The 24,536-nt window shown below is 45.0% G+C and overlaps 1 long non-coding RNA gene across 3 annotated transcripts in view; it reads left to right on the top strand.

The window, feature by feature from the left end:
- The window catches only part of LOC138644707 (uncharacterized), a 92,888-nt gene extending 74,368 nt beyond the window's left edge, over nucleotides 1–18,520 (top strand). For all 3 annotated transcript variants that reach the window (XR_011314644.1, XR_011314643.1, XR_011314645.1), the window contains one exon: nucleotides 17,556–18,520. This is a non-coding gene — a long non-coding RNA (uncharacterized lncRNA). The remainder of the gene's footprint in view (nucleotides 1–17,555) is intronic.
- The last annotated feature ends 6,016 nt before the right edge of the window (nucleotides 18,521–24,536 follow it).

Genomic DNA, 24,536 nt, shown 5'->3' with positions numbered 1-24,536 from the left:
ACCTGAGCTGACCGCGATCCTGAACCTAAACACACAACTAGCAGTAGCCGGGGAACGTGCCTACGATGATTCCTAGACGTCTCGCGCCAGCCGAAGGATTACCGTAACTTCCCCTATAAGAAGAAACACAGACCTCACTTGCCTCCAGAGAAACACCCCACAGAAATAGCAGCCCCCCACATGTAATAACGGTGAAATGAGAGGAAAGCACATACGTAGTTATGAAAATAGAATCAGCAAAAATGAGGCCCGCTAAAGCTAGATAGCAGAGGATACAAAAGTGAACTGCGCAGTCAGCGAAAAACACTTCAAAAAACCATCCTGAAATTACTTGAACTCATGTGCCAACTCATGGAACATGAGGAGTAATTTCAGCCCACTAGAGCAACCAGCAGCAAGGAATCACATATCTGCAAGCTGGACTAAGACAAAAATTAAGCAAAACGTGGAACAGGAAAATCAAAACTTAGCTTGTCCTGAAGATAACAGACGCAGGGAGCAGAGGTAAAAAGACACGCTGATTACATTGATAGCCGGCGAGGAAATGACAAAAAAGCCAGGTTAAATAGGAAACTCCCATAACCTGATGGAACAGGTGGACACCAGAGACCGCAGAGAACACAAGTCACCCAGTACCATCAGTAACCACCAGAGGGAGCCCAAAAACAGAACTCACAACAATCCGCCTTCACATTTTTAGAGCCTGGAAGGTACGAAACCACAAAGTCAAAAAGGGAGAAAAACAGCGACCAACGAGCCTGTCTAGGATTCAACCGTTTGGCAGACTCGAGATAAGTCAAGTTTTTGTGATCAGTCAAGACCACCACGCGATGCTTAGCTCCTTCAAGCCAATGATGCCACTCCTCGAATGCCCACTTCATGGCTAGCAACTCTCGATTGCCAACATCATAATTTCGCTCAGCAGGCGAAAATTTCCTGGAAAAGAAAGCGCATGGTTTCATCACCGAGCAATCAGAACTTTTCTGCGACAAAACAGCCCCTGCTCCAATCGACAAAACAGCCCCTGCTCCAATTTCGGAAGCATCAACCTCGACCTGGAACGGAAGCGAAACATCTGGTTGGCACAACACAGGGGCAGAAAAACGACGCTTCAACTCCTGAAAAGCTTCCACAGCAGCAGAAGACCAATTGACCACATCAGCACCCTTCTTGGTTAAATCAGTCAACGGTTTAGCAATGCTAGAAAAATTAGCGATGAAGCGACGATAAAAATTAGCAAAGCCAAGGAACTTCTGCAGACTCTTCAGAGATGTAGGCTGAGTCCAATCATAAATGGCCTGAACTTTAACAGGGTCCATCTCGATAGTAGAAGAAGAAAAAATGAACCCCAAAAATGAAATCTTCTGAACACCAAAGAGACACTTTGACCCCTTCACAAACAAAGAATTAGCACGCAGGACCTGGAACACCATTCTGACTTGCTTCACATGAGACTCCCAATCATCCGAGAAGACCAAAATATCATCCAAGTATACAATCAGGAATTTATCCAGGTACTCTCGGAAGATGTCATGCATAAAGGACTGAAACACTGATGGAGCATTAGAAGGTCCGAATGGCATAACTAGGTACTCAAAATGGCCTTCGGGAGTATTAAATGCTGTTTTCCATTCATCGCCCCGTTTAATACGCACAAGATTATACGCACCACGAAGATCTATCCTGGTGAACCAACTAGCCCCCTTAATCCGAGCAAACAAATCAGACAGCAGCGGCAAGGGGTACTGAAATTTGACCGTAATTTTATTTAGAAGGCGGTAATCAATACAAGGTCTCAGCGAACCATCCTTCTTGGCCACAAAAAAGAACCCCGCTCCCAATGGCGACGATGACGGGCGAATATGACCCTTCTCCAAAGACTCCTTCACGTAACTCCGCATAGCGGCGTGCTCAGGTACAGATAAATTAAACAGTCGACCCTTAGGAAACTTACTACCAGGAATCAAATCGATAGCACAATCACAATCCCTATGCGGAGGTAGGGCATTGGACTTGGGCTCATCGAATACATCCCGGTAATCAGACAAGAACTCTGGGACCTCAGAAGGGGTGGATGATGTGATAGACAGAAATGGAACATCACCATGTACCCCCTGACAACCCCAGCTGGACACAGACATTGATTTCCAATCTAATACTGGGTTATGGACTTGTAGCCATGGCAACCCCAACACGACCACATCATGCAAATTATGCAACACCAGAAAGCGAATATCCTCCTGGTGCGCAGGAGCCATGCACATGGTCAGCTGGGTCCAATACTGAGGTTTATTCTTGGCCAAAGGCGTAGCATCAATTCCTCTCAATGGAATAGGACACTGCAAGGGCTCCAAGACAAACCCACAGCACCTAGCATACTCCAAGTCCATCAAATTCAGGGCAGCGCCTGAATCCTCAAATGCCATGACAGAATAGGAAGACAAAGAGCAGATCAAAGTAACGGACAAAAGAAATTTCGACTGTACCGTACCAATGGTGGCAGACCTAGCGAACCGCTTAGAGCACTTAGGACAATCGGAGATAGCATGAGTGGAATCACCACAGTAGAAACACAGCCCATTCTGACGTCTGTGTTCTTGCCTTTCAGCTCTGGTCAAAGTCCTATCGCACTGCATAGGCTCAGGTTCATGCTCAGATAATACCGCCAAATGGTGCACAGATTTACGCTCGCGCAAGCGTCGACCGATCTGAATGGCCAAAGACATAGACTCATTCAGACCAGCAGGCATAGGAAATCCCACCATGACATCCTTAAAGGGAACCTGTCACCTGAATTTGGCGGGACCAGTTTTGGGTCATATGGGTCATATGGGCGGAGTTTTCGGGTGTTTGATTCACCCTTTCCTTACCTGCTGGCTGCATGCTGGCCGAAATATTGGATTGAAGTTCATTCTCTGTCCTCCATAGTACACGCCTGCGCAGGATAAGATTACTTTGCGCAGGCGTGTACTAAGGAGGACAGAGAATGAACTTCAATCCAATATTGCAGCCAGCATGCAGCCAGCGGGTAAGAAAAGGGTGAATCAAACACCCGAAAACTCCGCCCATATGACCCAAAACCAGTCCCGCCAAATTCAGGTGACAGGTTCCCTTTAAGAGCTTCAGAGAGACCCTTTCTGAAAATAGCTGCCAGCGCACATTCATTCCATTGAATGAGCACGGACCACTTTCTAAACTTCTGACAATAAATCTCTATCTTATCCTGACCCTGACACAGAGCCAGCAAATTTTTCTCTGCCTGATCCACTGAATTAGGTTCGTCGTACAGCAATCCGAGCGCCAGAAAAAACGCATCAATATTACATAATGCAGGATCTCCTGGCGCAAGGGAAAATGCCCAGTCTTGAGGGTCGCCACGTAAATAAGAAATAATGATCTTAACTTGTTGAACTGGGTCACCAGAGGAGCGGGGTTTCAAAGCCAGAAATAGTTTACAATTATTTTTAAAATTCAAAAACTTAACTCTATCTCCAGAAAATAACTCAGGAATAGGAATTTTAGGTTCTAACATAGGATTCTGAACCACTAAATATTGAATATTCTGTACATTTATAGCGAGATTATCCATCAAAGAGAACAGACCTTGAATGTCCATGTCCACACCTGTGTTCTGAACCACCCTGATGTAAAGGGGAAAAGAAAGACAGAACACAGTGCAAAGAAAAAAAAAGGTCTCAGAACTTCTCTTTTCCCTCTATTGAGAAGCATTAGTACTTTGGGCCTCCAGTACTGTTATGAACAGGTAATTCAGAACCACAATGGACATTGAAGTCCAGAGCACACAAAGTGACCTGACAATTACCAAAAACAAAGGACGAGCTCTGAGACGTGGAAACTCTGCTGACCGCAATCCCTAATCCTATCACACCACACTAGAGGTAGCCGTGGATTGCGCCTAACATTCCCTATGCTACTCGGCACAGCCTGAGAAACTAACTAGCCCTGAAGATAGAAAAATAAGCCTACCTTGCCTCAGAGAAACTCCCCAAAGGAAAAGGCAGCCCTCCACATATAATGACTGTGAGTAAGATGAAAATACAAACACAGAGATGAAATAGATTTAGCAAAGTGAGGCCCGACTTACTGAATAGACCGAGGATAGGAAAGATAACTTTGCGGTCAACACAAAAACCTATAAACAACCACGCAGAGGGGCAAAAAGACCCTCCGCACCGACTAACGGTACGGAGGTGCTCCCTCTGCGTCTCAGAGCTTCCAGCAAGCAAGAAAAACCAATATAGCAAGCTGGACAGAAAAAATAGCAAACAAAAATAACACAAGCAAAACTTAGCTTATGCAGGATAGACAGGCCACAGGAACGATCCAGGAGGAAGCAAGACCAATACTAGAACATAGAACTAGATCAAAGCACCAGGTGGAGTTAAATAGAGCAGCACCTAACGACTTAACCTCATCACCTGAGGAAGGAAACTCAGAAGCCGCAGTACCACTCTCATCCACCAAAGGAAGCTCATAGACAGAACCAGCCGAAGTACCACTCTCGACCACAGGAGGGAGCTTGGCCACAGAATTCACAACAGTTTCCCATGCCTGCTGGTCTGAATGAGTCTATGTCCTTGGCCATTCAGATCGATCGACGCTTGCGTGAGCGTAAAACTGTGCACCATTTGGCGGTATTATCTGAGTATAAACCTGAACCTATGCAATGTGATAGAACTTTGACCAGAGCTGAACGGCAAGAGCACAGACGTCGGAATGGGCTATGTTTTTACTGTGGTGATTCCACTCATGCTATCTCCGATTGTTCTAAGCGCACTAAGCGGTTCGCTAGGTCTGCCACCATTGGTACGGTACAGTCTAAATTTCTATTGTCTGTTACTCTGATTTGCTCTTTGTCATCCTATTCTGTTATGGCATTTGTGGATTCAGGCGCTGCCCTGAATTTGATGGACTTGGAGTATGCTAGGCGCTGTGGTTTTTTCTTGGAGCCCTTGCAGTATCCTATTCCATTGAGAGGAATTGATGCTACGCCTTTGGCCAAGAATAAGCCTCAGTATTGGACCCAATTGACCATGTGCATGGCTCCTGCACATCAGGAGGATATCCGCTTCCTGGTGTTGCATAATCTGCATGATGTGGTCGTTTTGGGGTTGCCATGGCTACAGGTTCATAATCCAGTATTGGACTGGAAATCTATGTCTGTGTCCAGCTGGGGTTGCCAGGGGGTACATGGTGATGTTCCATTTTTGTCTATTTCGTCTTCCACTCCTTCTGAAGTTCCAGAGTTTTTGTCGGATTATCGGGATGTATTTGATGAGCCCAAAGCCAGTGCCCTACCTCCTCATAGGGATTGCGATTGTGCAATTAATTTGATTCCTGGTAGTAAGTTTCCTAAGGGCCGATTGTTCAATTTATCTGTGCCAGAACACGCCGCTATGCGGAGTTATATAAAGGAATCCTTGGAGAAAGGCCATATTCGCCCGTCGTCATCACCGTTAGGTGCAGGGTTCTTTTTTGTGGCCAAGAAGGATGGCTCTTTGAGACCTTGTATTGATTACCGCCTTCTTAATAAAATTACAGTCAAATTTCAGTATCCTTTGCCGTTGTTGTCTGATTTGTTTGCTCGTATTAAAGGGGCTAGTTGGTTCACCAAGATAGATCTTCGAGGGGCGTATAATCTTGTGCGTATTAAACAAGGCGATGAATGGAAAACAGCATTTAATACGCCCGAGGGCCATTTTGAGTACCTGGTTATGCCATTCGGGCTTTCCAATGCTCCATCAGTATTTCAGTCCTTTATGCATGACATCTTCCGAGAGTACCTGGATAAATTCCTGATTGTGTATTTGGATGATATTTTGGTCTTTTCGGATGATTGGGAGTCTCATGTGAAGCAGGTCAGAATGGTGTTCCAGGTCCTTCGTGCGAATTCCTTGTTTGTGAAGGGGTCCAAGTGTCTCTTTGGAGTTCAGAAGGTTTCATTTTTGGGGTTCATTTTTTCCCCTTCTACTATCGAGATGGACCCTGTTAAAGTCCAGGCCATTTACGATTGGACTCAGCCGAGATCTGTGAAGAGCCTGCAAAAGTTCCTGGGCTTTGCTAATTTTTATCGGCGCTTCATCGCTAATTTTTCTACTGTTGCTAAACCGTTGACTGATTTGACCAAGAAGGGTGCTGATGTGGTCAATTGGTCTTCTGCGGCTGTAGAGGCTTTTCAGGAGTTGAAGCGTCGTTTTTCTTCTGCCCCTGTGTTGTGCCAGCCAGATGTTTCGCTTCCGTTTCAGGTTGAGGTTGATGCTTCTGAGATTGGAGCAGGGGCTGTTTTGTCGCAAAGAAGTTCTGATGGCTCGGTGATGAAGCCATGTGCTTTCTTTTCTAGAAAGTTTTTGCCTGCTGAGCGTAACTATGATGTTGGTAATCGTGAATTTTTGGCCATGAAGTGGGCATTCGAGGAGTGGCGTCATTGGCTGGAAGGAGCCAAGCATCGCGTGGTGGTCTTGACAGATCACAAGAATTTGACTTATCTTGAGTCTGCCAAATGGTTGAATCCGAGACAGGCTCGATGGTCGTTATTTTTCTCCCGTTTTGATTTTGTGGTTTCGTACCTTCCGGGCTCTAAGAATGAGAAGGCTGATGCCCTGTCAAGGAGTTTTGTGCCTGACTCTCCGGGTGTTCCTGAGCCGGCGGGTATTCTCAAAGAGGGGGTAATTTTGTCTGCCATCTCCCCTGATTTGCGGCAGGTGCTGCAAAAATGGACTAGTAGAGTTATCTCTGAGATTCATTGTTCAGTGTTGGATGGGCATCCTGGAATCTTTGGTACCAGAGATTTGGTGGCTAGATCCTTCTGGTGGCCGTCTTTGTCGCGGGATGTGCGTTCTTTTGTGCAGTCCTGTGGGACTTGTGCTCGGGCTAAGCCCTGCTGTTCTCGTGCCAGTGGGTTGCTTTTGCCCTTGCCGGTCCTGAAGAGGCCCTGGACGCATATTTCTATGGATTTTATTTCGGATCTCCTCGTCTCTCAAAAGATGTCGGTCATTTGGGTGGTTTGTGATCGCTTTTCTAAGATGGTCCATTTGGTACCTTTGTCTAAATTGCCTTCCTCCTCTGATTTGGTGCCATTATTTTTCCAGCATGTGGTTCGTTTACATGGTATCCCGGAGAACATCGTTTCTGACAGAGGTTCCCAGTTTGTTTCAAGGTTTTGGCGATCCTTTTGTGCTAGGATGGGCATTGATTTGTCTTTTTCCTCGTCTTTCCATCCTCAGACAAATGGCCAAACCGAACGAACTAATCAAACTTTGGAAACATATCTGAGATGCTTTGTTTCTGCTGATCAGGATGATTTGGTGTCCTTTTTGCCGTTGGCTGAGTTCGCCCTTAATAATCGGGCCAGCTTGGCTACTTTGATTTCGCCGTTTTTCTGCAATTCTGGTTTCCATCCTCGTTTCTCTTCAGGGCAGGTTGAGTCTTCAGACTGTCCTGGTGTAGATACTGTGGTGTATAGGTTGCAGCAGATTTGGACTCATGTGGTGGACAATTTGACATTGTCCCAGGAGAAGGCTCAACGTTTCGCTAACCGCCGGCGCTGTGTGGGTCCCGACTTCGTGTTGGGGATTTGGTTTGGTTGTTGTCTCGTTATGTTCCTATGAAGGTTTCCTCTCCTAAGTTTAAGCCTCGTTTCATTGGTCCGTATATGATTTCTGAGGTTATCAATCCTGTGTCATTTCGTTTGGCCCTTCCTGCTTCTTTTGCCATCCATAATGTGTTCCATAGGTCGTTATTGCGGAGATACGTGGCGCCTGTGGTTCCATCCGTTGATCCTCCTGCCCCGGTGTTAGTTGAGGGGGAGTTGGAGTATGTGGTGGAGAAGATTTTGGATTCTCGTGTTTCGAGACGGAAACTCCAGTACCTGGTCAAGTGGAAGGGTTATGGTCAGGAAGATAATTCCTGGGTTTTTGCCTCTGATGTTCATGCTGCCGATCTGGTTTGTGCCTTTCATTTGGCTCATCCTGGTCGGACTGGGGGCTCTGGTGAGGGTTCGGTGACCCCTCCTAAAGGGGGGGGGGTACTGTTGTGAATTCTGTTCCCTCCTGTGGTCATGAATGGTACTTCGGCTGGTTCTGTCCATGGACTTCCTCTGGTGGGTGTTTCTGAGTTTCCTTCCACAGGTGATGAGGTTAATTCGTTAGCTGCTGCTCTATTTAACTCCACTTAGATCTTTGCTCCATGCCACCTGTCAATGTTCCAGTATTGGTCTAGTTCACTCCTGGATCGTTCTTGTGACCTGTCTTCCCATCAGAAGCTAAGTTCCAGCTTGTATTTCTTTGGTTTGCTATTTTTCTGTCCAGCTTGCTATTTAATTTGTTTTCTTGCTTGCTGGAAGCTCTGGGACGCAGAGGGAGCGCCTCCGCACCGTGAGTCGGTGCAGAGGGTCTTTTTGCGCCCTCTGCGTCATCTTTTTGTAGATTTTTGTGCTGACCGCAAAGTAACCTTTCCTATCCTCGGTCTGTTCAGTAAGTCGGGCCTCACTTTGCTAAATCTATTTCATCTCTGTGTTTGTATTTTCATCTTTACTCACAGTCATTATATGTCGGGGGCTGCCTTTTCCTTTGGGGAATTTCTCTGAGGCAAGGTAGGCTTTATTTTTCTATCTTCAGGGCTAGCTAGTTTCTTAGGCTGTGCCGAGTTGCATAGGGAGCGTTAGGCGCAATCCACGGCTATTTCTAGTGTGTTTGATAGGATTAGGGATTGCGGTCAGCAGAGTTCCCACGTCTCAGAGCTTGTCTGTATTATTAGTAACTATCAGGTCATTCCGTGTGCTCTTAACCACCAGGTCCATTATTGTCCTGACCACCAGGTCATAACAGGCAGCATCAGCTGATGCGATCGCTCTCTAGGGGCTCTAGGAACACAATGATGGGAGGAAGGTATCCTTCTGCATTGTATTCATCCGCCGCTGTTAAAAAAAAGAGTCCCTAGTCTCACTTTTGGCATTGCTGTGTGAGAAAGTTTCCCACACAGCAATTGCCATAAAGTGAGACTTTGAACTCTAGTAACCTCTCAGTGATGCACTGCAGGAGCCATGGTCTCCTGTCAGTGTGTCACTGAAGGTCCTATAGAGCAGTGACATCACCCGATGTCACTGTTCTATAGGGGAGATCGTCGTGGAACACTCGTTATTAATTGGACTACGGCGGACAGGTAGTATACGGTTTATTATTTTATGTTTTTTGCAGGCGCTCAAGTATGGTAAGTATGGTTCAATAAGACGCCTATCCATTATTAATCCAATACTAGTAAAGGGTTAATAAAACACACACATTAGGAAAAGTATTTTAATATTCTTCATTTAACCATACTTACCATACTTCAGCGCCTGCAAAAAATGTAAAATAATAAACCGTACACTACCTGTCTGTTGTGAATTCTGTGGCTGAATTCACTCCTGTGGTCACAAGTGGTACTGCAGCTTCTGAGCTTCCTCCCTCAGGTGTTCTGGTGAGCTCGTTAACTGCTTCATTACTTAACTCCGCCTGATGCTGCTATCCTTGCTCCTTGTCAATGTTTCAGTGTTGGATCTGAGCTTCTCCTGATTGTTCCTGTGACCTGCTGCTCTGTATAGCTAAGTGCTTTTTGCTTTTTTGTTGCTTTTTTTCTGTCCAGCTTGTCTTTTGTTTTGCTGGAAGCTCTGAGACGCAAAGGGTGTACCGCCGTGCCGTTAGTTCGGCACGTTGGTTTTTTTTTGCCCCCTTTGCGTGGTTTTGCTTTAGGGTTTTTTGTAGACTGCAAAGTTCGCTTTACTGTCTTCGCTCTGTCTTACAATATCGGGCCCCACTTTGCTGAATCTATTTCATCCCTACGTTTTGTCTTTTCATCTTACTCACAGTCATTATATGTGGGGGGCTGCCTTTTCCTTTGGGGAATTTCTCTGGGGCAAGTCAGGCCTATTTTTCTATCTTCAGGCTAGCTAGTTTCTTAGGCTGTGCCGAGTTGCCTAGGTAGTTGTTAGGCGCAATCCACAGCCGCTTTTAGTTGTGTTTAGGATAGGATCAGGTGTGCAGTCTACAGAGTTTCCACGTCTCAGAGCTCGTTCTTGTATTTTTGGGTATTTGTCAGATCACTGTGTGCGCTCTGATCGCTAAGCACACTGTGTTTCTGGATTGCCTTCATAACACCTGTCATTAGCAAACATAACACCTGTCCGCCGTAGTGCAATTAATAGCGAGTGTCCCACGACGATCTCCCCTACAGAACAGTGACATCGGGTGATGTCACTGCTCTATAGGACCCTCAGTGACACACTGACAGGAGACAATTGCTCCTGCAGTGCATCACTGAGAGGTTACTAGAGTTCAAAGTCTCACTTTATGGCAAAGACAAATCAATGCCCAGCCTAGCACAAAAGGCCCGCCAAAACCTAGAAACAAACTGGCAACCTCTGTCGGACACAATATTCTCCGGAATACCATGCAAACGAACCACATGCTGAAAAAACAACGGAACCAAATCCGAAGAGGAAGGCAATTTAGGCAAAGGCACCAAATGAATCATCTTAGAGAACCGATCACAAACAACCCAGATAACCGACATCCTCTGGGAAACCGGAAGATCAGAAATAAAATCCATAGAAATATGCGTCCAGGGCCTCTCAGGGACCGGCAAAGGCAAAAGCAACCCACTAGCACGGGAACAACAAGGCTTGGCCCGCGCACAAGTCCCACAGGACTGCACAAAAGAACGCACATCATGCGACAAAGAAGGCCACCAAAAGGACCTACCAACCCAGTCTCTGGTACCAAAAATGCTAGGATGACCAGCCAACACGGAAAAGTGAACCTCAGAAATCACTCTACTAGTCCATCTGTCAGGAACAAACAGTTTCCCCACAGGACAGCGGTCAGGTCTGTCAGCCTGAAATTCCTGAAGAACCCGTCGTAAATCAGGGGAAATGGCAGAAAGGACCACCCCTTCTTTCAGAATACCGACCGATTCCAAGACCTCAGGAGAATCAGGCAAAAAACTCCTAGAGAGGGCATCAGCCTTAATGTTCTTAGAACCCGGAAGGTACGAGACCACAAAATCAAAACAGGAAAAAGACAAGGACCATCGAGCCTGTCTAGGATTCAGCCGTTTGGCAGACTCGAGGTAAATCAAATTCTTATGATCGGTCAAGACCACAATACGATGCTTAGCTCCCTCAAGCCAAGCCACTCCTCAAATGCCCACTTCATAGCCAACAACTCCCGATTGCCGACATCATAATTGCGTTCAGCAGGCAAAAACTTACGGGAAAAGAAGGCACACGGTTTCATTAAGGAACCAACAGGATCCCTCTGAGACAAAACAGCCCCTGCCCCAATCTCAGAAGCGTCAACCTCAACCTGAAACGGAAGAGAAACATCCGGTTGGCGCAACATCGGAGCAGAAGTAAATCGACGTTTAAGCTCCTGAAAGGTAGAGACAGCCGCAGAGGACCAATTCGCCACATCAGCGCCTTTCTTCGTCAAATCGGTCAAGGGTTTAACCACGCTGGAAAAATTAGCAATGAAACGGCGATAAAAATTTGCAAAACCCCAAAATTTCTGAAGGCTCTTCACGGATGTGGGCTGAATCCAATCATGAATGGCCTGAACCTTAACCGGATCCATCTCTATAGACGAGGGAGAAAAAATGAAGCCCAAAAAAGAAACCTTCTGCACCCCAAAGAGACACTTAGACCCTTTCACAAACAAGGCATTGTCACGAAGGATCTGAAATACCATCCTGACCTGTTCCACATGAGACTCCCAATCATCGGAAAAAATCAAAATATCAGCCAAATATACAATCAAGAACTTATCAATATAAGTCCGGAAGATATCATGCATGAAGGACTGAAAAACAGATGGAGCATTAGTGAGCCCGAATGGCATCACAAGGTATTCAAAATGGCCTTCGGGCGTGTTAAACGCAGTTTTCCATTCATCACCCTGCTTAATACGAACAAGATTATATGCCCCCCGAAGGTCAATCTTCGTAAACCAACAAGCTCCCTTAATCCTAGCAAACAAATCGGTAAGCAAAGGTAAAGGGTATTGAAACTTGACCGTGATCTTATACAAGAGGCGATAATCAATACAGGGTCTCAAGGAGCCATCTTTTTTAGCAACAAAAAAGAATCCCGCTCCCAACGGTGAAGAAGATGGCCGAATATGCCCTTTCTCCAAAGACTCCTTAATATAGCTCCGCATGGCGGTATGTTCAGGCACAGACAGGTTGAAAAGTCGACCCTTAGGAAACTTACAGCCTGGAATCAAGTCAATCGCACAATCGCAGTCCATGTGCGGTAGAAGGAAACTGGACTTGGGCTCATCGAATACATCCTGAAAATCAGACAAAAACTCTGGAATTTCAGAAGAGGAAGAAGAGGAGAATGACATCAAAGGAACATCATTATGAACCCCCTGACAACCCCAACTAGTCACAGACATGGACTTCCAATCCAACACAGGATTATGTACCTGCAACCACGGAAAACCCAGCACGATAGCATCATGCACATTATGCAACACCAGAAATCGACAATCTTCCTGATGGGCTGGTGCCATGCACTGTTATGAACTGGTGATTCAGAAACACAATGGACCTGGTGGTTAAGAGCACACAAGTGACCTAATAGTTACTAATAACATAGGACAAGCTCTGAGACGTGGGAACTCTGCTGACCGCAATCCCTAATCCTATCACACCACACTAGAGGTAGCCGTGGAGCGCTCCTGGCCAGACCTAGGCGCCTCGGGCACAGCCTGAGAAACTAGCTAGCCCTGAAGATAGAAAAATAAGCCTACCTTGCCTCAGATAAATTCCCCAAAGGAAAAGGCAGCCCACCACATATAATGACTGTAAGTAAAGATGAAAATACAAACACAGAGATGAAATAGGTTTTAGAAAAGTGAGGCCCGACTTACTGAATAGACCGAGGATAGGAAAGATAGCTTTGCGGTCAGCACAAAAACCTACAAACAACCACGCAGAGGGCGCAAAAAGACCCTCCGTACCGACTAACGGCACAGAGGTGCTCCCTCTGCGTCCCAGAGCTTCCAGCAAGCAAGAAAAACCAATATAGCAAGCTGGACAGAAAAAATAGCAAACAAAAGTAACACAAGCAGAATTTAGCTTATGCAGAGCAGACAGGCCACAAGAACGATCCAGGAGAGAGCAAGACCAATACTGGAACATTGACTGGAGGCCAGGAACAAAGAACTAGGTGGAGTTAAATAGAGCAGCACCTAACGACTTCACCACATCACCTGAGGAAGGAAACTCAGAAGCCGCAGCCCCACTCACATCCACCAGAGGAAGCTCATAGACAGAACCAGCCGAAGTACCACTCATGACCACAGGAGGGAGCTTGACCACAGAATTCACAACAATGCACATGGTCACATGTGTCCAAAACTGGGGCTTATTTTTAGCCAAGGGTGTAGCATCAATGCCCCTTAAAGGAATAGGGTTCTGCAAAGGCTGCAAGGGAAAACCACAACGCATGGCAAACTCAAAGTCCATTAAGTTCAAGGCGGCGCCTGAATCCACAAACGCCATGACAGAAAATGATGACAATGAGCAGATCAAGGACACAGATAACAGAAATTTAGGTTGTACAGTACTGATGGTAAATGAACTAGCAATCCTCTTTGTCCACTTAGGGCAGACTGAAATGATATGAGAAGCGTCGCCACAATAATAACACAACCCATTCTGACGTCTGAATCCTTGTCGTTCCGTTCTAGACAGAATCCAATCACACTGCATTGGCTCAGGAATCTGCTCTGAGGACAACGCCACAGCGCGCACAGTTCTGCGCTCCCGCAAGCGCCGGTCAATCTGAATGGCCAGAGACATAGAATCACTCAGACCGGAAGGCGTGGGAAACCCCACCATAACATCTTTAACAGATTCAGAAAGACCCTTTCTGAAAATTGCCGCCAAAGCATCATTATTCCATTTAGTCAACACAGACCATTTTCTGCATTTCTGACAATACAATTCTGCCGCCTCTTGACCCTGAGACAGGGCCAACAAGGTCTTCTCAGCTTGATCCACAGAATTAGGTTCATCATATAATAATCCTAAAGCCTGAAAAAAGGAGTCTACATTAAGCAAAGCCGGATACCCAGATTCCAGGGAAAACGCCCAATCCTGCGCATCGCCACGCAGCAGGGAGATGACGATTTTAACCTGCTGAATGGAATCACCGGAGGATCGAGGTCTCAGAGCAAAAAACAGTTTACAGTTGTTTTTAAAACTCAAAAATTTGGACCTGTCACCAAAAAACAAATCAGGAGTAGGAATCTTCGGTTCTAAAACAGGAGTCTGAACAATATAATCAGAAATACCCTGTACCCTAGCAGCAAGCTGGTCTACATGAGAAGCTAATTCCTGAACATCCATGCTAGCACAAGACTCCTCAGCCACCCATAGATAAAGAGGGAAGAGAAGACAAAGCAGACTGCAGAAAAAAAAATGGCTCAACACCTTTTTTCCCTTCTTCTGAGATGCATTTAACTCATTATGGACCAGTTGTACTGTTATGATCCGGTGACCTTGGAGCAGCATGAAAATTATAACTGGAGTAGGTGGTAACTGTACTGACCGCAAATCCTGATCTAACACCGCAACTAGAAGTAGCCGTGGGGTGTGCCTAACAAAACCTAGACACCTCGTCACAGCCGAAGGACTAAATACCCCTATAAATGGAAATAGGAATACTACCTTGCCTCAGAGCAGATCTCCAAAGGATAGGCAGCCCCCCACAAATATTGGCTGTGAGTAGGAGAGGAAAGATACACACAGGCAGAAAACAGGATTTAGCAAAAGGGGCAACTCTAGCTAAAATAGGAAAGGATAGGACAGAGTACTGTGCGGTCAGTATAAAAACCCTTCCAAAAATATCCACAGCAGATTATACAAAAAATTCCTCCATCTAACTAAAGACGTGGAACGTATATCTGCAACTCCAGAGAATCCTACACTCAGAGCAGGAAATACAATCAAAAATAAAGCACACAGCATGTGTGCCATAGAAAAAGAAACAGACACTTATCTTTGCTGAATTGGCAGCTAAGCAGGAGAAACCAGACAGACGTCCAACACCTCCCAAGAACCATTGACAACTGGCAAGGACTAATGAATCCTGCAAACCTAAATACCCCAGTCAGAATTGCAATCAGCAGATACACCTGTCCAGGACTGCAGCCCAGGGACAACTGCATTACCACCTACAACCACCGGAGGGAGCCCAAAAGCAGAATTCACAACAGGTGTCCACCTGGGTTTGAGAACATCGCCATCATTTAGAAACTTTACATCGATTGGTGCGCACCGGATTTCAGGAAATTGAACATGCAGAAAAGACTTTGCTGTGAGGGGTAGAACTCCAAGCTGGGGACCATGTACTAGTACGAGAAAAACGCCCACGAGATAATCTAGAGTACCGGAGGGAGAAGAACCCATATCAATTTAAACGCTGAATCAGCTCCTAGGGGCCTGTTTATGAAAACCAGCCTGAAGGGGAAGAAAATTTCGCTACCCGTATAGTCCATCAGAATTCGGACCATTCGGCCCTCTGTCAAAGGACCCAGATCAGGTAGAAGAGGTGCACAATGTGACTGAAGTACTCTCACTAGTTGTGGTAGATTGTGAAGATGAAGTAAAAACAGAATGGCCACAGCCACAGGAAATATCAGTAGCCGAAGGCCCTGAAGAGCCTGCTTTAGGGGGAACGGATGCCCCGCCGCCCTCACCCATGCAACCTGACTCAACCACCCAAGGTGACTCAACTACTCCTTCTAACTTACAGCGCTCCAACGAACAACAGCTGAAATATCCCCCAATCGATACAATCAGGATAAATTTATTTGGCATCAGACTGTACAGGAGAAAGAAGACTGCCCACGCGCTTAACAAGAACACTCGCCAGTGGAATGGTGAGTAAAAGTAGAGGGGTATGTAGGAAGATAGCCGGGAATGCTTCTCTCATGCCAGTTCCCGTACTATCGGGGCTGTCACCATTGTTGCTGGGGGGAGAGCTTTCCAACCCGGACAGACCTTTGCACTCGACTGTAGGGGGTGTGTCAGGGATAAAAGGCACGGTGCGCGGCAAAGTAGGACACTTGGCAGGAAGTCAGAGCTAAAGAGGAGCTGGTTGACTCACTCTCAGTGGGACTAACGCAATAGTACAGGCCCACGCTGCAGCTTCTCAGACTCTGCGTACACTGAACGTGAGGGACGTGAATTCGTGTGTCCACTCACTCCCACTACAGAAGCTTTTACCCACATTGTTCCACTGACTGCCATGAGTGCGCGGCCTAAAACTGACAAGAAGGATTGTCGAGAGCCGGGTAGTTTCATTCCCATGACCAGCACTGTACGGAGACATCTTCCGGTAGTGTCAGAGACTGCTTCACCTTGTGGACATCGCCCTGGTAATCCGGTACCTCACTTCAGAGAATCAGGATACGCTGCTTCAGTCGCGAGGCAGTGCATCACCTTCAATCAAGAACAAACCAGAGACTTCACGCATCACTTATGGCGCCACCGTGGGATTTCAAGCTTCCACAGCCTGGAAACCGTCAGTCTGATAAGTTTACCAGTTTCATAACCGTTTGTTCCTACCCTGACACTCAATCAAGTTTTACTTTCCCCTTAACCCTTTCTCTCCCTACATGGAGTATCCCTTGTAATAAGCACTTTAACTCTTGTTCTGCCTCCTGCTCATCACTGCATCCCTCATTCCTGCTCTCTTACAGTTTCTATAGCAATCGCTCTTATTAATGAGTTTCAATTTGAATTACCCAAGGGAGTATACATAGTATGTGGTAGCAATGCATATAGATGGATTCCAAAAGGGCTGAAGGTGCATGTACATTGGCTAGATTAGAACCAGCAATCTGAGTGTGGGAGGAAAAAGATTTTCCTTATAGTAATATTCCAAGCCATATGAGAGCCAAGCGCAGTATACCATCTCCACGGGAAAAACATTTAATGCACACCCCATGGTATCTTAAATCAGGAATGGTTTTAACTGGCCCTCTGGGTGATATGTTTGGAACCATAAGAAATGCTCAGATGATAGAGGAACTGGGTGGTATCTTTGACAATGTAACTGATTACCTTTTTGATGGCCTTAATGTAGAATCTGCATGTATGAAGCAGCTTATAGTTATTACTAAACAGCATTCTATGGTGCTTTACTATCTTACAGCATCTCAAGGGGGATTCTGTCAAGTGGTAGGACCAGCTTGCTGTCACTACATAGATCCCACCGGACTAATGAGGGTCTCTCATGATATAGAACAAGCTAAATTGATAAAGGAAGGGGAGCGAAAATCTGATTCACTCGATAATTTAGCCCTCCCCAAATGGCTCTCATGGTTAAATCCCTTTAATTTGTTCAAAGGAATAGGTGGATGGATATCTGGAAGTAATTCATTTCCTAATTCAGGCAGTTTTTTGTGATATTGATCATTGCAGAGATGATAAAATTATTTGTGATGCTTTTCAAGAAAACCTCAGCTCTAATTGCAAATGTTTTCCAGGTAAAAGTAAATCTAAAATTGATACTGACTCTGAGATAAAGCAGACCCACGTGATGACTATCCTTATAACTGCACTTCAACTTGAATGCATATTCTGCAACAAGCAAACTTCAGTGGATTTGGCTGATTATAGTATGCACTGCGGAAGGCCGATGGTCTGATAAAAGACAAAGAAAAAGCAGAGAACTCAAAGACTCATTGACAATATGGACTTTATGAATTATACTAACAAATAAAAACCATATTCTATTTTCTAACACATATTTTAATATATTAATAAAACATTATTATATTATGACATAGAAATATATATATACATAATATTCCCTCATTTAGCACTTTTTAAAAGATAGGGTTAGGAAGGGATAGTGGCTCTGAATCACTAGTATAATCTGAATGGATGCGCAGCAGGGCTGGTATCCCATGATACACACAGGACAAGCAATGTATTTTGTGAAGTAGGGTTATCTTGCAGACCTGAGTGACAGGAAGGGATCAACTAGGTCAAGGTAGGTCAGATGGTAAAAAGAGGGGCATTGTGAAAGAAATAGTTAATTTCTGTTCTGACTAAAATACCTGGAAATAGCTTGACCTATGAACACAGTTATCATCTGTCAATGTGTGGACATTCCATATGGCCAGCGGTCAGTTTTTCATTTCTAGAAATTGTCAAGGACGTGTTGTTGTTGTTTGTCAAATTTACCGACATGGTCTGTAACAACCCAAAAATTCTATGTTTTCAGCCAAATTCTCTAGAGAACTTTAACTTTTGAACCTGAACTTATTGACATGCGGGAAGTACCCCAACATTTTCTCATGTAATCTATCTTGTATCCCAGGAGGTGTTTGACAACCCATTGTATAACCTATATTTTTGCCAAATTATTATGTAACGCTTCATTTCCTCTGATATTGCACTATAAAAGATCAGCCCAGACAATAAAGATCAGATTATTTTGGAAAGACAACAAGTAGTATTTCTCTCTGATTTATTTCTCCCATCTCTAGGTACCCAAGAATAGATATGCCTGAGGTTAGTTCTACAGAAAAAAAAAGTGTTATTTGTTGTCTCTTGTTTGTCTGTTGTTTAAGTGCTGTTAACAATTGTTTTTGTTTCATTATGAAGTGCGATGATTTTCCATCATTTGTTTTGTCTGTATCTATAACAAGGGTTTCTGTCTGTTTGTAACGATGTCAATGTTTGTTAATACTGTGAGGGTTGTAATTACATTGTCTTGATCCTGCTCTGCTATAATAATAATAATAATAATAATAATAATAATTTCATTTATATAGCGCCAACATATTCCGCAGCGCTTTACAAATTATAGAGGGGATTTCTACAGACAATAGACATTACAGCATAACAAAAATCACAGTTCAAAATAGATACCAATAGGAATGAGGTCCCTGCTCGCAAGTTTACAAACTATAGGATTGCTATGCTATGCTATGCTATGCTTGTCCTATGTTTGTTCTATGTCTTTCCTTCTTTATTACTTTTATTCTGCTTTGGCTAGCTAATAGTGTTGAGCGATACCTTCCGATATTTGAAAGTATCGGTATCGGATGGTATTGGCCGATACCGGCAAATATCGGATCTGGCCGATCCCGATACCAATACAAGTCAATAGGACACAAATATCGGAATGTATCCTCGATGGTTCCCAGGGTCTGAAGGAGAGGAAATTTTCCTTCAGGCCCTGGGATCCATATTAATGTAAAAAATAAAGAATAAAAATAAAAAATATGGCTATACTCACCCCTCCGAAGAACCCTGGCTGTCACCGCTGCAAGTGTCCGCCCCCGTTCCTGAGAGTTGCAGAGAGTGAAGGACCTTCGATGACGTCGCGGTTAGGTGACCGGTCACCTGACCGCTCACGTGACCGCTGATGTGACCGCGACGTCATCGAAGGTCCTTCACTCACTACATTCTCAGGAACGGAGGCGGACACTTGCAGCGGTGACAGCCAGGGTTCTTCGGAGGGGTGAGTATAGCCATATTTTTTATTTTTATTCTTTATTTTTTACATTAATATGGATCCCAGGGCCTGAAGGAGAGTTTCCTCTCCACCAGACCCTTGGAACCATACGCACCGCACACTCCGATACCGATTTCCAATATCACAAAAATATCGGAACTCGGTATCGGAATTCCGATACAGCAAGTATCGGCCGATACCCGATACTTGCAGTATCGGAATGCTCAACACTACTAGCTAATTATATTAGCTCAGTAGTTTATTGGTGCCTTGTCAGTTGTTAATTGATAAGTAATAATAATAATAATTTTTATTTATATAGCGCCAACATATTCCGCAGCACTTTACAATTAAGCGGGGACATGTACAAACAATAAATTTGGTACGAGTTAAGACAATTTAAACAGTGACATTAGGAGTGAGGTCCCTGTTCGCAAGCTTACAATCTACAAGCAAATGGGGGGACACAATAGGTGAAAAGTGCTTGTTATTTCAGGTCTGGCAATTAGTAAATAGGGATTTTCATATAAAGCTGCATGATCCAGTCAACAGCCCATGTGTTTAAGTGCAATAGTCAAGTATCAAGTGCAGTTATCGTGTGCATGGAGGGCGTGGAGACAGAAGAATAGTAGGGTGCAGATTCAGAATAATATTTGGAAGGAAGGAACAGGGCAAAGTTAGTTTGCTGAGTAGTTGATGTGGTAGGCTTGTTTGAAGAGATGGGTTTTCAAAGCGTGCCTGAATAGGTCGGGGCCAGGTATCAGCCTGATAGTCTGGGGAAGTGCATTCCAGAGAGCTGGTGCAGCACCAGAGAAGTCTTGGAGACGGAGGTGCGAGGTTCAGATTACGGGAGTTGTTAGTCTTAGGTCATTTGTAGAACGGAGGGCACGTGTAGGGCGATAGACAGAGATGAGAGAGGAGATATAAGGTGGTGCAGAAATATGGAGAGCTTTGTGGGTGAGAGAGATGAGTTTATACAGGACCCTGTAGCGAACATGTAGCCAGTGTAATGACTGGCACAAGATGGAGGCATCAGTGAAGCGGCTGGACAGAAATATGACCCTGGCTGCCGCATTCAAGATGGATTGGAGAGGAGAAAATTTGGTAATAGGGAGACCGATCAGTAGAGAGTTGCAGTAGTCCAGACGAGAATGAATACGAGCAACAGTAAGAGTCTTAGCAGTTTCAAAGGTGAGAAAAGGTCGGATTCTGGAGATGGTTTTAAGATGCAGGTAACAAGAGCGAGTGAGTGATCGGATATAGGGAGTAAAGGAAAGTTCGGTGTCAAAAATGACCCCAAGACAGCGGGCATGCTGCTTGGGAGTTATGGTTGAACCCTCCAGGGTAATTTCGATGTTAGGTAGAGTGAGGTTAGTAGAGGGGAGAAACACAAGAAGTTCAGTTTTGGAGAGATTTAGCTTCAGATAGAGGGAGGACATGATGTTAGAGACAGCAGACAATCCTTGGTATTTTGAATTAGGACAGGGGTGATGTCAGGGGAAGAAGTGTATAATTGAGTGTCATCAGCATAGAGATGATACTTGAACCCAAATCTGCTGATTCTTTGTCCAATAGGGGCAGTGTATAGAGAGAAGAGGAGGGGGCCTAGGACTGAGCCCTGCAGAACCCCAATGGTAAGGGGACAAGGAGAGGAAGAGGAGCCGACAAAAGAAACAGTGAAGGAGTGGTCAGAGAGGTAGGAGGAGAACCAGGAGAGGGCTGTGTCCTTGAGGCCTATAGAGTGGAGCATAGTGAGGAGGAGTTGGTGATCCACAGAGTAAAATGCGGCAGAGGGATCCAGGAGAATCAGCAGGGAGCAATGACCTTTGGATTTAGCTGTTATTAGATCATTAGAGACTTTAATGAGGGCAGTTTCAGTGGAGTGTAAAGAGCGGAGACCAGATTGTAAGGGGTCGAGAAGAGAGTTATATGAGAGATAGTGGATTAGACGGGAGTGGACCAAGCTTTCCAGGAGTTTAGAGATGAAGGAAAAGTTGGAGACAGGTCTGTAGTTAGCAGTGCAGTTCTGGTCCAGGGATGGCTTTTTAAGTAAAAGGGTTATGATGGCATGCTTAAATGAGGAGGGAAAGATACCTGAAGAAAGAGAGAGGTTAAATATTTTAGTCAGGTGAGTAGTGACCACTGGTGAGAGAGACTGCAGGAGATGTGAAGGAATGGGGTCACTGTTGCAGGTTGTCGACCGAGCAGAAGCGAGGAGCTTGGAAACTTCTTCTTCTGAAACAGGCTCAAAGATGTATAGTGAGCTTGAGGTGCGGCAGGGAAGGGGATCCAAGCACTGAGGAGATTTGGCTGAGATATCCTGATGGATGTGGTTTTTTCTAGGAAATAAGTGGCCAGATCCTCACCGCTGAGGTTGGTGATAGGGGCCTGTACTTAAGGTTTCAGGAGGGAATTTAAGGTTTCAAAAAGTAATTTTGGGTTGTTGGATAGTGAGGTGATGTGGGTGGTGAAGTAGAATTGTTTGGCCAGATGAAGGGCAGAGTTATAGGTTTTGAGCATGAACTTATAGTGGATGAAGTCTTCTGCTAAGTGAGATTTTCTCTACTGCCGCTCTGCCCACCTTGAGCAGCGCTGAAGAAAGCGTGTTTGCATTCTGTGCCAGGGCTGCCATTGTCTGTGTCGGGTCTTTCTGCGTGTAGAAGGTGCTGCTTCATCTAGGGCATTCTTCAGTGCATTATTGAAGTGTGACAGTGCTAAGTCTAAGTCTGGACAGGAGAGGGAGGAGATGGGGATAAAGATGTGTGGAGATTGTCCGTAGGCTGCTGTGTATTAATGGTACGTGTATTCCGATAAGTGTGGAAGTGGGGGTGTTCCGGGTGAGGAGACAATTCTTGACAGAGAAGGAAAGAAGGTTGTTGTCTGAAAGCGGGAGAGGGGAGTTACTAAAGTTGTGCAGCGAGCCGGGATGGGAGAAAACCAGGTCCAGAGTATTCCCATCCTCATGCGTAGGAGAATTAGTACACTGTGAGTGGCCGAATGAAGAAGTTAGAGAAAGAAGATCAGAGGCAGATTGGGAGAGGAGATCATTGATGGGGATGTTAAAGTCTCCCATGATGAGGATGGGGATGTCATAGGATAGAAAGTGAGTAAGCCAGGTGGCAAAGTCATCTAGAAACTGGCAGGAGGAGCCTGGAGGGCGATAAACAACTGCCACTCGCAAGGAGAAGGGCTTAAAGAGTCTGACAGCGTGGACTTCAAAGGAAGGAAATGTAAGTGAGGGAACCAGGGGGATGACCTGGAAAGCACATTGTGATGAAAGGAGCAAACTAACACCGCCACCCTGTCTGTTCTCAGGTCTGGCGGTATGTGATTTTGTAGCGAAGTGGGAAAAATCATGTGAAGACAATCTATGTGAACATAAATGCTCATTTTTGTATGCAACCTGGTACTCAGATAGGAAATGAATAAGAGGATATAGTGAGCCAAGCAAGAGATTTCACAAATAGATGTGATTTATGTTTTTTTCCATTGGTACTAGAGCATTTTCATAAGATGTGGGGAGCGAGAAAGTACAGAAGTACTGCGTGTATGGATGCGATTGAAATATCAGACAAATGTTTACTATGTGTGCACCATATGCTGTGTGAAAAGTGTCTGTGTTCAGTTCACCAGTATACTCTTGTCATATAGTAACTCACCCTCATGGATTGTTCAAAAGCTGGGTAGATATATTAGATTCTAGAATGTAGAATGTAAGTCCGCAAGGACAGGGTCCTCTGTACCAGTCTGTCATCATAAATTTGTGTACTGTAAATGATATCTGCACTGTGTGTAGAATTATTAGGCAAGTTGTATTTTAGAGGATTATTTTTATTATTGATCAACAGCTATGTTGTTGATCAATAAGATTCTTTACTGTTAGGGCAGTGAGAATCTGGAATTGCTTGCCTGAGGAGGTGGTGATGGCGAACTCAGTCGAGGGGTTCAAGAGAGGCCTGGATGTCTTCCTGGAGCAGAACAATATTGTATCATACAATTATTAGGTTCTGTAGAAGGACGTAGATCTGGGGATTTATTATGATGGAATATAGGCTGAACTGGATGGACAAATGTCTTTTTTCGGCCTTACTAACTATGTTACTATGTTACTATGTTATGTTCTCAATCAATCCAAAAGACTCATAAATATCAAAGCTTAATATTTTTGGAAGTTGGAGTGGTTTTTTTTTTAGATTTGGCTATCTTAGGAGGATATCTGTTTGTGCAGGTAACCATTACTGTGCAGAATTATTAGGCAACTTAATAAAAACCAATATTATTATTAGTGTTGAGCATTCCGATACCGCAAGTATCGGGTATCGGCCGATACTTGCGGTTTCGGAATTCCGATACCGAATTCCGATGCTTCCCGCGTATCGGATACCGGAATCGGAAGTTCCCAGAATTCAAACTGCACGCAGCAGCCAATGAGGAATGAATGGAAGTGTGGGCACATCCTGTTTAGCATGGTGGGCATGTAAGTACTAGCAAGGCTGTGATTGGCTGCTGAAATGATGTCACTCTGCACTATAAAAAACGCTGCCGCCATTTTGCGCTCACTCTGCTGTGATTTCAGTTAGGGACAGGACGCTGTGTTCTAACTGAGGGCCAGTTGAGTTAGCTAATTGCTTTATTTTGCTTTTCCAAGGCTAATTTAGCAAACGCTGTGTTCACTGTTCAGTTCACCTTGCTCTTGCCTTGCAGCGCTGTTTTAACAGCGTTCTGCAAGGTCTCTGTGTGTGTGTGTGTGTGTGCAGCTCACTCTGTAGTCTGAGTGCAGCCATATACCAGGTTGTATTCCGCTCAGCGGGGGTTCACACTGCCTCATACAGTTCTATCCATTGTCCTTTTTTGCTCATAGTGCAGCCTGCTGCACATTTTTTCTAAAATTTCCTATTAGTGTCTTTCCACCCGTCTCCAGCCAAATAGTGAAAAAACACTACATAGGATAACCTAGTGGGGGGTTTTTGGGCCTTGCAGCGCCGTTTACGGCTGTCTG

This window comes from Ranitomeya imitator, chromosome 7 (assembly GCF_032444005.1).
Source record: "Ranitomeya imitator isolate aRanImi1 chromosome 7, aRanImi1.pri, whole genome shotgun sequence".
In the NCBI taxonomy this organism is placed as follows: Eukaryota; Metazoa; Chordata; class Amphibia; order Anura; family Dendrobatidae; genus Ranitomeya; species Ranitomeya imitator.
This window is presented reverse-complemented; position numbering and strand designations above follow the sequence as displayed.